Source organism: Miscanthus floridulus, chromosome 3 (genome assembly GCF_019320115.1).
Source record: "Miscanthus floridulus cultivar M001 chromosome 3, ASM1932011v1, whole genome shotgun sequence".
Lineage (NCBI taxonomy): Eukaryota > Viridiplantae > Streptophyta > Magnoliopsida > Poales > Poaceae > Miscanthus > Miscanthus floridulus.
In genome coordinates this window covers 89,062,769-89,076,299 of record NC_089582.1, presented here as the reverse complement: position 1 = coordinate 89,076,299, position 13,531 = coordinate 89,062,769, and the positions used below count along the sequence as shown (strand labels likewise).

The 13,531-nt window shown below is 47.3% G+C and overlaps 1 pseudogene; it reads right to left on the bottom strand.

Moving 5' to 3' along the window:
• Positions 1-8,353: 8,353 nt before the first annotated feature.
• Positions 8,354-10,262, bottom strand: LOC136544010 (ubiquitin-ribosomal protein eL40y fusion protein-like; annotated as a pseudogene).
• Between the last annotated feature and the right edge of the window lie 3,269 nt (positions 10,263-13,531).

Genomic DNA, 13,531 nt, shown 5'->3' with positions numbered 1-13,531 from the left:
GGCCTACCAATGAGGAGCGGGCTGTGTCGTGCTGGGCCACATGCCTAGGGCGAGGCCCAGGCACGTCCTGCTCCTCCAGCCCGTGCCAGCCCAGGTCCGCTGGCCATTGGGCCAAGCTGTGCTTGGGCCAGGCCAAAAATACGGGCCTCGTGCTGGGCTGACGGGCTCGGGCTGCATGCTCATATATAGTGCCAGGTCCGTTCTCCATCTTTTTAATTAGCAAGAAATCCTTAATAGAGGATATCTATATTTAGAGATCTCATTATTAGGGTGTATTTGGTTGGATGGATATTCATGGATGGGAGATAGCCATCCATGGATAAGTGGTGTTCGGATTGATGGATTGGCTAAACATGAATATCCACTACAGTAGATGTTGAATATAGTGGTCACCAAAGAACTGGCGGATGAACTTAACTATGTTTTCTAATCTTTGTCATCAGCAAATAAATTAAGTATTATTATTATCTTATATTATTATTAATTAGTAATTATGGTGGCATGATTAGTTTTGGTAAGTGTTAATATGTTGATTAGCGCACATTTTGCAAGCCAATTAGGGTAGCAGCAGTGTTATTTAACATATTTTATTTTAAATTAGTGATTATCATGGTAAAATTAGCGTCAATGCATATTTATTTATGTATAATTAGTTATTATTAGTTTTAAATAATAGATATAATTAGTCAATTATTTTCATTCCATCCACTCTCATCCATCGAACAAACTGAAAAATGATCCGCCCCATCCATCCATTCAAACAGACATTATCGATATTATTTTCATCAAAATCTTTATTTCATATTAATCAGGAAAGATACAAAGAGACCGTTGGACATGTTCTAACAATGCAAACGAGCTAACATGTCATCAACTCGTGATGTATCTAGTCACTTTTAAATTGCTTGTGTAATACTCACTATGTCCCAAATTATAAGTCATTTCAACTTTTTTGAAGAGTCAAAACATTTCAAGTTTGACCAAATTTATATAATAAAATGATGGTATTTATGATATCAAATAAGTATCATTAGATTCTTAATTAATTATATTTTCATAGTATACCTATTTGATGTCATAAATCTTTATAATTATCTCTATAGGTTTGGTCAAATTTGAAATGCTTCAACTCTCCAAAAAAAGTTGGAACGACTTATAATTTAGGACGGAGTGAGTATATAAGATCAGTTTGCAGTATGGGCATTTAGATTAGTCAGGAGATTATGGAACTTACATATACACACACAAAACTCCAAATTTCACGTTTGAAAAAAAAAACCAAACTTTCAAGTCAGAACTCAGAACATCATTGAACACCATTTTACACATCAAAGTTACAACCATGGGCATTAAGTACTGGACCACATATCTGTCTCATTTAGGCATGCATGTAACAAGATATGTGCAGCTGGGTTGATCTGGCATGCTAACACTAATAGGAAATGAACAGCTAGCCACCTTGAGCAAGCTGCTAATTAAGGAATGCTAGCAAGAAACAGCATAGCACGGTAAACCGGCTGCAGCAAGATAATAGGAACCACTAAACTAATCACTGACTGTTAAGTTGGCATTACATAGGTAGAACTGGGAAACAATCCCAGAGAGGCAAAAGGCAGCATGCTTACTCAATTGGCAGATAAGTGCTTCCCCGGATGAAACTTATCAGGTGCAAATAGATAATCTTAACTTGGTACAACTAGTGGAGGAACTTAAAGCAATCCCAAAGGAAGAAGGCAGCATTCTTAGTGATACCAGTTGTCAGTGGCTCTTAGTTTCCTATTGTAATTGTGGCAGAAGATCTGTCTTCAGCTTTAAGCTTCTATTCCGTGAAACTAAAACCTGTACAAATTGAAAAGCATAGTAAGTGCCAAGGGGTATCATCTGATAAATTATTGAGGTAAAAAAAAGGCAAGTAAAGATGAGATACATGAAAGGACTAGCATATGAAAATTTCACTTGACTAAACTGTAGCGAACTGGAATATTCCAAAGTTGGAGTCATTAACAACTAAAATGTAGCTACAGTAGAATCCTTAATAATTACTTCCTTCACTCAAGGGCATGGCATGTTGAGGACATTGGAAGTCTTTAAAATGCAACTATATATGAAGTCCACCTAAATAAGTATCTTGGTATACTATTGTGTTTTTGACATGCAACTATGAATTTCACTGAAATAAGTATCACGGTATGTTATTGTTTTTAACATGAAACTTTTAGTTTCACCTTATAAATAAAACATGTTTGCACATAATCGTAAAAAAGTGACCAATCTAAATATTATTTATATATTATATATATTTATAGATGCAGGCAGTGTTAGTTTTGAAGTAACATCTTCACTACAAACACTACTAGCATGAGAATCAAGATATTCATTAGAGGCAGATAGACCTTAATGCAGAATCGTAGATGATAAGGTGGGTAGCAAAGCTGAGAAATTAAAGTAGCCAAAATGGAAATGGATTTTGGTATTATCACATCATTGTCTCTTTGCATCTGATGGACCAAGATCCTAAGGCCCCGTTCGGCTGGCAGAATTTTGGCTGAAACTGGGTGAAAAACACTGTTCTGGCTAAATTATTGTGAGAGAAAAACACTGTTCTGGCTGAAAAAAGAAGCCGAACAAGCCGAATATGGGATAAGCCGAACAGGGCCTAAGGGTTCCCCATAGGGCCAACTACCCAGCAAGGAGATGGCCAACCAATGGTCTACCTGGAAGGCGCGAAATAAGGTGGCGTGCTCTCCAAGGCAAGAAGAACCGACCTAGTTGGATTATAGGAAAGTCAATCTCTGTAATAGGATTAGAACTCGATCTTTTGTTGTGACCGACTAGGACTAGACATATGTGCGCCTGCCCTTTAGACTATATATACAAAGAGAGACATGGGCACCCTCTTGTAACATCATCATACACTGTAATCCAACGCAAAGCAACACGCCACACTAGACGCAGGGTATTATGCTATTTAGCGGCCTGAACTAGTCTCCACCGCCAACTCGGCCTAGTCCCCACTGCCATGTTAGAAAGGAAAGACCGTACACTGCCCAAGCGTCCAGCTACTCGGGAATCCTTTTGATCCTCCCGGCGTAGTCGGCATGATGGGGGCACTACCATACCGGGGTCACTACCATACCAAGCCGGAGTTACCCTCTCTGCCATAGGCTATGCTAGCGCCCGGACGTCCGGATAAACCCACGCATCCAGACGCCTGCGCATACTGTTGCACCTGATGCGCCTCCTCCTCCTGCTACTATTGCTATGCCCCTGTGGGGGTATTAACCCCTATACCCTTACGGCTAGGTTTGGGCCGGCCCAGACCAGGGGGTCCGTCCCATCAGAAGACGACGCGCGACCCAGCCGATCTGCTCAGAGTCCCGCGTAAGGAATCAAGGCAGACTTGGAGATCAATCAAGATCCTGGTCGGTTAGAATAGGAATCTTTATCCGACCACCTATGACAATTGTAACTGGTTAGGATTAGTTTTCAAATCTGTAACCTTGCCCCCCGGACTATATAAGGTGGGCAGGGGACCCCTCTCAAAAATCATCTCATATACATACAGCAATACAATCAGACGCATGACGTAGGTATTACGCCTTCACGGCGGCCAAACCTGGATAAAACCTCGTGTCTGTCTTGCGTCACCATCTCGTCCGTAGCTTGCGCACCTGTCTGCCGATAATCTACTACCTTGGGCATACCCCTAGGTAGACTGCCAACCATATTTCGTTGATAGTGGCGCGCCAGGTAGGGGTGTGCGTACTGCTCTCTAGACGAACAAGATGGTCATCATCCCTGGCTCCATGGCTACGCTGAATGGCCTCACGTTCACCATCGGCCAGATCACCTGGACCACTGGCTCCGACAACTTCATCGCCATGACCACGGAGGAGGCGCAGATCCAATCTGCATCGACCACTACTTCACCAGCGTCAGCTACGGCTCCAACCACATTGGATCTGGCTCCGGCCACACCAGCATCGTCTTCAGCCACGCCGACAACCCGTCGTTCGCTTCCTTGCTACAAAGAGAGGCAGATCGACAACACCGACCTACTCGACTCCATCGATCAGGTCGGCACCAAGCTTGCTGAAACCCTAGCTCTGGTAGATTCGATTCAAAATCAACCTACTGAGTGGTAACCACTACCCACAACAAATCTACCCGACCAGCTCTGGCCAGTCGTCCTGCACGACTCGGTACGGATCTCGTGGTCACGTCTACTCCTGAAGGGGTCTCCGGCTCTCTGAGTGCGAAGCCTTGATGGAGAATTACCAGGCTCAGCCCTATGGCCTGCGAAACACTGCTTCCAACTACGCGTACAATATACAACGCTGCTCGGATCTGTGTTTTATACATCGACCTCGGCCAAAGCCACGCAACTTCATCAACATGGTTCGGATTGAGGAGTATCAAGAAGGATTGGTCCACACAGTTCAAGAGGGCGGTTCAAGCTCCTCGTCCAACATCGCATCTATTGGCTCCGTCCGCACTGAGCTTCAGCATCGTGACAATGAAGAAGTTCAATACGATCTGGATATCCCAAACCACTCCTCGGGGTTCCCACCATCCCCATCCTTCCCACCAAGGCGAGAAGACGGAGTACAAGCAAGTGGGCCAACTATGGGTGTTCATGTAATGTATGTCTTCATACACAATGTACAGCAACAACCTGGAAGGACTCCGTGTGCTTCTTCGACTCCAAATATGAAGATCACATACAATCTACTAAACCGCCATCAGGCTACTCTGTAACCTTCACGCAAGCAAGGAAGATCTCCGACCACGTCGACCACGGACCACGTCGACCACGTCTCGAGCGGCTCTGCCGAGCTCCAACCATGTCGACCACGTCCCGAGTGGCTCCGCCAAGCTCCGACCACATCGACCACGTCTCGAGTGGCTCCACCGAGCTCCGACCACGTCGACCACGTCCCGAGCGGCTCCGCCGAGCTCCGACCACCTCGACCACCAAACCACGTCGCAATGATGATCGTCACGAAGAACGGCGCTATGACAACCGCGACCACTGTCACAACAGGCCGAAAAGTACGAGGATCAGACAACTTTATCGCCATCGACTAGATGTCTATCCAAAGATAAGTATACTTCTAATATTTATATTTAATATAATTTTCATTATGACGTTTCTCCACAACATTCTCGTCATGATTATTCTTCAAATAATGTTTGTCCATGTATACAATTTTAAATATAACATACAGCTATACTTAATGCAAATCATCGACCAGTCATGTTGACGCTCGATGACTCCAGAAATGGCCCTATCTCCGGCTCCTCCCTACACGTGCACGAGCGTCTGCCCTCTATGTTATGGGTGGTCAGCAACGGCTCCTTAGCGACGCTTTGTTCTTTCTACACGTGCACGGGCTCCGCGCCCCGCGTTATGGTTAACGGGCTAGCTAGGGCTGGAGACTCAGCTACACACTACCTGGTCGGGTAGTTTATATTAAGTATAAACACAAACTTCACTTTAACACTGATGTTTACAAAGCACCAACTGCTTTATCACATCATGCTAATTTGCAAATGACTGATGAGCGTCATACGCTATTTCTTCACCGCTGATTTTTTCTCCATAATTTATTATTTTGTACATCATGTACTACCATTCTACATATTTATATTGCAGGAATTTTGAGCTACGGACAGGGACTTCGTTGCTCGCTCCTCGACTTGTGCTCGGGGACTGCCTCGACCACTCTCCGACCATAGCTCGGGGCCTTCGCGTCTCGACTACATGCGACTGGCGACTCGCATACAGTTGGGATATTTTTTCTCCTTTAGTGCTCGGGGACTGCCTCGACCACTCTTTGACCATAGCTCGGGGACTTCGTCGCTCGCTTCTCGACCTGTGCTCGGGGACTGCCTCGACCACTCTCTGACCATAGCTCGGGGACTTCGTTGCTCGCTTCTCGACCTGTGCTCGGGGACTGCCTCGACCACTCTCTGACCACAGCTCGGGGACTTCGTTGCTCGCTCCTCGACCTGTGCTCGGGGACTGCTTCGATCACTCTCTGACCACAGCTCGGGGACTTCGTTGCTCGCTCCTCGATCTATGCTCGGGGACTCTCTCGACCACTCTCCGACCACATCTCGGGGCCTTCGCATCTCGACTACATGTGACTGGCGACTCGCATATAGTTGGGATATTTTTTCTCACTTAGACCTTGCTACAAGGCTGATACCTCGCCTTTTAGGAAGCTCGGGAACTACATCGGTACGATGCACCTGCCGGTGCAGCTCGTATCGCTTGTACGATGATTGGATTCTCAACTTAATTGGAAATTCTTTTTAGACCCTAGCACCACGTGTCTACGTCACCTACTACCAGACTCGGGGACTAAGTGGGCACACTTCACCTTACGGTGAATGTGCTCGTTCTGATGGTTCAAACGTCTCCGATTCTACAAGGACGGCCGTGTCTCTTTTCAACTCAGAGTCAAAGTGGGCACACTTCGGGGGAAATATTTTTCAAATTTTATATTGAGCCCCTTACATCCTTCTGGTGAGCTCAAGACGGCGCTACTCGAATGATACAAGGCGCTCGGGGACTAGTTGTGGGGGTATTAACCCCTAGACCATTACGGCTAGGTTTGGGCCGGCCCGGACCAGGGGGTCCGTCCCATCAGAAGACGACGCGCGGCCCAGCCGATCTGCTCAGAGTCCCGCGCAAGGAATCAAGGCAGACTTGGAGATCAATCAAGATCCTGGTCGGTTAGAATAGGAATCCTTATCCGGCCACCTATGGCAATTGTAACTAGTTAGGATTAGTTTTCAGATCTGTAATCCTGCCCCCGGACTATATAAGGCGGGCATGTGACCCCTCTCAAAATCATCTCATATACATACAGCAATACAATCAGACGCATGACGTAGGTATTACGTCTTCACGGTGGCCGAACCTGGATAAAACCTCATGTCTGTCTTGCGTCACCATCTCGTTCGTAGCTTGCGCACCTGTCTGCCGATAATCTACTACCTTGGACATACCCCTAGGTAGACTGCCGACCATATTTCGTTGACAGCCCCACACCTCCTCCTCCTATAGCTGTGCCCCACGCATCTTCCTACTCGCCCAGCTGCATGCGAGAGAGAGAGGGTACACAGCGTGCATACCCCAATGCAAGAGAGAGCACAACACATGTGCTCCAATGCGAGAGAGACCCAGTTTCATGCGTGGGAGAGAGGGATCACAGCGCGTGTGCCCCAATGTGAGAGCACAAAAGGGAGGGAGCACAACGCGCATGCACATGTGTTGAGCCAGCTGCATGCTCCACCCACCGTGGGGGACCACGCCTGGTGGTGTGGGGGCGCCTAGTGCCGCGAGTCAGAGCGCATGGAGAGCAACACCTGTTGCTACATACTAAAACAAGGCGAAACAATTAAAACATTGGTGCAAGGTGCGGGAGGAGGATGCTGGGTGCAGGAAGGCGCACGCCGGGGTGGGTGAGGGCACCGCCGCCAGCAAGTGAGGCAACCATGGCCGTGCGTCGGGGTGGTGCAAGGTGCGAGCGCGGAAGGGATAAGGATGGGGATGCGGAAGCGAGGGATATGATTTTTTTGTGTGCGGGAGTGAGCAAATTGAAGCGTCCGTCCATCCGAACGTCTTAATTGTATCATTATCGCTCCGCCAGCAGAGGCAACAACTACGGAGCTCTGCTCTGGCACTACGACCACTGAGCTCTGCAGCAACAGCACTGTCAGCTGCGGACATAGCCGGGAGGTCCTCTACATCCCAGAACTGGAGGATATCTCCAGCGACAAAGGCAGCATAGCCGGAGAGTCAGAAGCTGATAAGGCTAAACGGCGGAAGAAGAATCACCAACGTCAACGATGCTTTCGTGCCCAACATTGTCGTGAGGCGCATGTTTATAGAGATGAGTGCGCATACACGTATGAATATACGCGTCTGCATTGTGATTCAAAAAAAGAAATTAAAAATAAACAACTTTGGCAGCCAAAAGCCACCTTTCACAAGTTACAGACCTTGGTTGTTGTTCTCGCTTACCAACGTCAACGACGTTTCCGTGCCCAACATTGTCGTGAGGCGCAGGATATGTACGTACGTTTACAGAGATGAGACGAGTGCGCATACACGTATGAATGTACGCGTCTGCATTGTGATTGAAAAAAAAGAAATTTAAAATCTTTGGCAGCCAAAAGCCACCTTTCACAAGTTACAGACGTTGTTTGTTTCAGATTCTCGCTTTATCTGACAACGGAGCCTAAGAGTTGGAATAAATTATTATTATTGACAAAGAAAAACGACACTTATATGACAACTGGTTCGACTAATGCTTAATCATAAGTCTCGATCACATCTGCTTCATTCCCGCTTGGCATCCAGTTTCTTCTTTGCCCTCAGCTGAAGTGAAAGGTTGAAATATTAAACGTTAGATCAAAGAATGGATTAATAGTCGATTACAAGATGAATCTGGTTAAGTATGAGCTGCTAGTAATTCAAACCAAATAACTACATATTGGCAATAACATTTAACTTTTCTACACAAAGCCAAAAACCTGAATACTCACTCCGTCAAAAAAAAAAAAAAATACAACTATAGGATGTGTGTAAGGCTGGACGAAAAACTCGAAGCTCGTTAGCTCGCTCGGCTCGTGGCTAGCTCGACTCGGCTCGGCTCGGCTCGTTAAGATAACGAGCCGAGCCGAGCCAAGATTTTAGCTCGTTAGCTATAACGAGCCAACTCGAGCCAGCTCGCGAGCTGCTCGCGAGCTAAACGAGCCAAACTTCCAGGAAAAAAAGTATCATTTAAGGTAGTTAGATGCATGAATACTATAGTATTTTATTATACTTGTATATATATTAGCGCATATTAATTTTTTTATTTGATTTAAGGTTGTTAGATTCATTTCTTTTGTATTATTATTATTCTCAAACTTTAAATAAATGCAAATATTATATTTTGTGTATTTTTATACCTGGCTCGCGAGCTTAACGAGCCAGCTCGAGCTTTTAACGAGCCGAGCCGAGCTGGCTTTCTGGCTCGTTAAGATAACGAGCCGAGCCGAGCTAGCTCGTTATCTTAACGAGCCAAAACGAGCCGAGCCCAAACGAGCCGAGCTGGCTCGTTATCCAGCCTTAGATGTGTGCTAGTCAAAATAGATTTTAACTTTAACAAGTTTATAGTGAATAATATTAATATCTATGTGTCCTAACTAAGTTTATTACTACGAAAATATATTCCATAACTAACTAATCCAATGATACTTTTTTTGCATTATAAATGTTAGTACATTTTTATATAAATTTGATCAAAATTTAAATTGTTGAACTTCTCGAAAAGCAATTATGTTCTTTTGTGGACGGAGAGTAATAATTAACTAATTTGGCTACTAAAAACAAAACTATGGAGAATTAACAACATTTAATTTAATGACAGGTTGTCAGCGGATCAGTAAATAATTAGTAGTGAACAAAGAGAGCGTGTTGTTATATTACATATTCCGGTAACTCAAAATTAATTTAATTATTATGCATAGCAGCGGAGCACATGTTGGTTATCTGTTAATGCCTTAATGGTTACTAATAATCAAGTTATAAAAACATGTTAACGATGACATATATTCTTAGTTCCTTATTACGTAGGTTAACTTGATTATAGGCCCGGAACGAGGAAAATTAAATTAAACGGACGAATTGAAGAAGAGATCGATCGAGTTTGCATTGTCGTCACCTCGCTTGTGTGGCCGCACTTCTTCTTGCGGTAGTTCTCGGCCCTGACGGAGTTGCGAGCATAGCACTTGCGGCAGATCATCTTGTGCTGGCGGTACTTGAGCGCGAGCTGGAGGAGGTTGAGGTCAATCTTGGGGTAGGTGCCACCCTTGCCGCCGCCGCCGCGGAGGCGGAGCACCAGGTGCAGCGTGGACTCCTTCTAGATGTTGTAGTCGGCCAGGGTGCGCTCATCCTCCAGCTGCTTCCCGGCGAAGATGAGGTGCTGCTGGTCCGGCGGGATGCCTGAATCAAATTGGATTTGCGTTGCATGCAGTTTAATCATCTGATCAGACAAATTAAACCCTGGCTAGAAAAAGGCCGGGCGAGATCGATCGAGTAGTGCTAGCTAGTGCATGCAAGCTAGGCCACGGGGCTGCATAAGCATGCTGTGCATCGTACCTTCCTTGTCCTGGATCTTGGCCTTGACATTGGCGACGGTGTCGCTGCTCTCCACCTCCAGCGTCACCGTCTTCCCCGTCAGCGTCTTCACGAAGATGGGCATCTTACTCTTTGCCGATCGATGTACGCGCGTGGTGACGATGATTAGGGTTTTGGCAAAACGGGACGCATGCGGCGGTCACTGGAAGGGGTGGATGTGGTGTGGTTGTATTTGTATATACGGGGCGCGTGGTGATGATGTTGTATTTGTACTGGACGCGCCCGCTACGAAACCTTCTGTCCCTAGGAATTCAATTGCTAACTTGTGCAAGATAGTTTCCGGAACTTCCGGGAGTTGACAGGGGGCATATGCCACGTCGACTGGTCCTGGAACCCGCCGCATGCCGGTCGGTCTGAGTCTGACCCACGCAACTACGAGGCCACGTCTTGTCCAGGACAACGAGTCCACGATCGCTTGCTGCTCTCTTTCTCTCTCTCGTGAACGGATCTGATTTTCCCTTTGTATTACGACTCCAACTCTGAAAGTCCTTTCTTTTACCACGTCACATCTAAGGCCATGTTCGGTTCTCAAGTCTAGAGAGAAATTGTTTTATTTTTTAAATTTATATTTATAAAAACGATAATGATATATGACGGTCATCCGGATGGGAACGGACGCACCCAAAGCCGTGCCGAACCGACCCGCTCTTGTCGCACGCCGTCTCCCATACGCTGTCTCCCGCACTCATCCTTATCCTCTCCTCGCTCCCCCGCAGCTGTTCCTCTCCATTCTAGTGCCGCCCCGCCCATCGGGACGGATGCCGCGCCTAGTTCGCTGCTGCCCCGCCAGCCCGCCGGCGCTCCTTCCCTCCCTCCCCCTCCCGCGACTCCATTGGTACCCCGCGCCCCCAGCGACATGGCTCCCGCTCCTCCCACCGGAGACAAGGACGACGGCGGTGGCTCCGACGAGGTAGGTCAGTTCTTCTCTGGATCTGAGCCCTCCTCCTCCTCCTCCTTCTGCTCTGGATCTGAGGGACGCGGCGGTGGCTAGGGTTCTGGCGAGCTCTGTTGCAGTAGCCTTGTTTTGCTGTTGCAACAAGTAATATCTCTTTGTTGCATTCGTCTCTTTTTTGTTTCTGATGTTGTATCTCGCATTGCAGAAATCTTGTTCTGGTGTTGCAATAAGTAATATTTCTTTGTTCCATTAGTCTTCTTTTCTGATGTTGCTTTCTCGCATTGTACTTTGTTCTGTTGTTGTAGTAGCCTTGTTCTGATGTTACAACAAGTAATATTTCTTTGTTGCATTAGTCTCTTTTTTCTGATCTTGCATCTCGCATTGCAGTAGCTTTGTTCTGTTATTGCAGTCGCCTTGTTCTGATGTTGCAGTAGACTTGTTCTGATGTTGCAAACAAGTAATAGTTTTGATGTTTGCATCTCACATTGCTCCGTGTTGCAACAGATCTTCCGATGAAAAATTTTCTCATTGGACATTCGAGGTGATGGAGCACTGTGGGGATGGGGCGTGGAGGGCATCGAGCGTGCAGGGGATGGCGGCACAGCGGGGGATGGTGACGCGACGAGGCACGGCGGCACAACAGGGGACGGGCTGCACGCGGAGGCACGCTCGTTTTCAGACGCGGGGGCGCGCTCGTTCTATTCGCATTGGATAGGTTGTCCCGTGGGGCGTCTGGACGCATGCTCGCGGCGAACGCCGGGCGCTAGTTGCATCATTATAAAAAGGATAACATAAATATGGGCAGAGACTAGTGCAGAGTTTAATAAGACTAAGGGCCTGTTTGGAAGCCCGGTATTTATCCTAAAACCCTTGTAAATTACAAGTTCCAAACTTTTTTCGGTCCAGAATGGAATCTACTGTTTGGATGACCGGTGAGCCTACTAAATTTGCATCCCGGTTTGGCCCAAAACTATTGGAAAAGAAATGTTGCCTCCTTAGGTCTGGGAAAAATACGTCAAATCGGGCTTGTCTCACGGATGATTTGGACCTCCGCTGAAATGACGCCGGTGCCCCCACTTGACCCTGATGGTCCGCTACTGTCCCATGGCGAGCGGCGTGCCGAGGCGGGGACGGACCACCAGCCTAAACGCGTCGTCACCGACCGCATCCTTGCGCTGCACCTCAGCCACGACATCGCCGCACGCGTCGCGCGGCGCAGAGACATAGCGACTGTAGGAGCACTCGACCATGAGCGCCTCTTTGGTGTCCGAGGGAGGACGCGATGACGTCGTAGCCGGAGGCATGGATGCTGCTGACGTGGCGGCGGACAGAGAGGAGAGGCGGCCTGTTGCCGGTGTCGGCGCCATCGTAGATGACCCAACACTTAGCCAGGCTAAGCCTCTTGCGCGGACAGTGAGGAGTGGCGTCCCTGTGGCATCCAACAAGATACTGCTCCAGAAGCTAGTAAGTGAGTCGGTGAGGCATCATAAACTAGCAACGATAATGCTCCTATTAGGGCATCTGCCCGTCTGGATGGGATGGACCTGCCTCGCGATGCGCACCTCTACGCCATGCCTCTCGCATGGTCGCACTGGACCTGCCTCACGGCGTGCACCCTGCTTGTGCCTCACGCCGTCTGCGCCTCGCACCCCCGCTCGCGCCTCGCGCACTGCACCGCCCGCTCCTCGCGCTGCGCTCCCCCACGCCACGTCAACCAGCCTCCAATTGGCAGCAACAAGTACAGGAGTACATGTTGCAACCGTAAGTTTTATGCATTTCAGATGTATGTTGCATATGTTTTATCTAGATGTTGCTAAAGTAGATCTGATGTTGCATATATTGCAATGGCTATACACGTATGTTTCAAATGTTTCAGCTATTTCAAACGTATGTTGCAAGTGTTTTATCTGGATGTTGCATATGTTGCAGTGGCTATACATGTATGTTGCAAGTGTATGTTCCAAATGTTTTAGACCTATGTTGCAAGTGTTTTATCTGGATGTTGCATATGTTTTAGACATATGTTGCAAGCATCTATTCAAAATGTTTCATCTATTTTAGATGTTTGTTGCAAGTGTGTTTATCTGGATGTTGTAGTTGCTATACAAATATGTTGCAAACATATGTTTGTAAATGTTTCACCAGTTTAGACATATGTTGCAGAAGTGCTTCATGTTACAACATTAGTAAGTGTAGGAGGTCCCCTTGAGCGTAGCGGTCCCGCGTGTGCTAGAAGCAAAGCGGACGTGGGTGGTCCCCACCTGCATGCGTACATGCATGGCATGCAGGCACAGTAGTTGCATGCATCATGTGTGTGGGGGGGGGGGGGGGGGGGGGGGGCAAGCGAGCGCAATAGTTGCATGCGGGACAGGCGCCGTTCCATTTCTTCATGAGTGGAGCGCATTAGTTTTGCGTGGGAACCGTGCATGGGGAGAAAA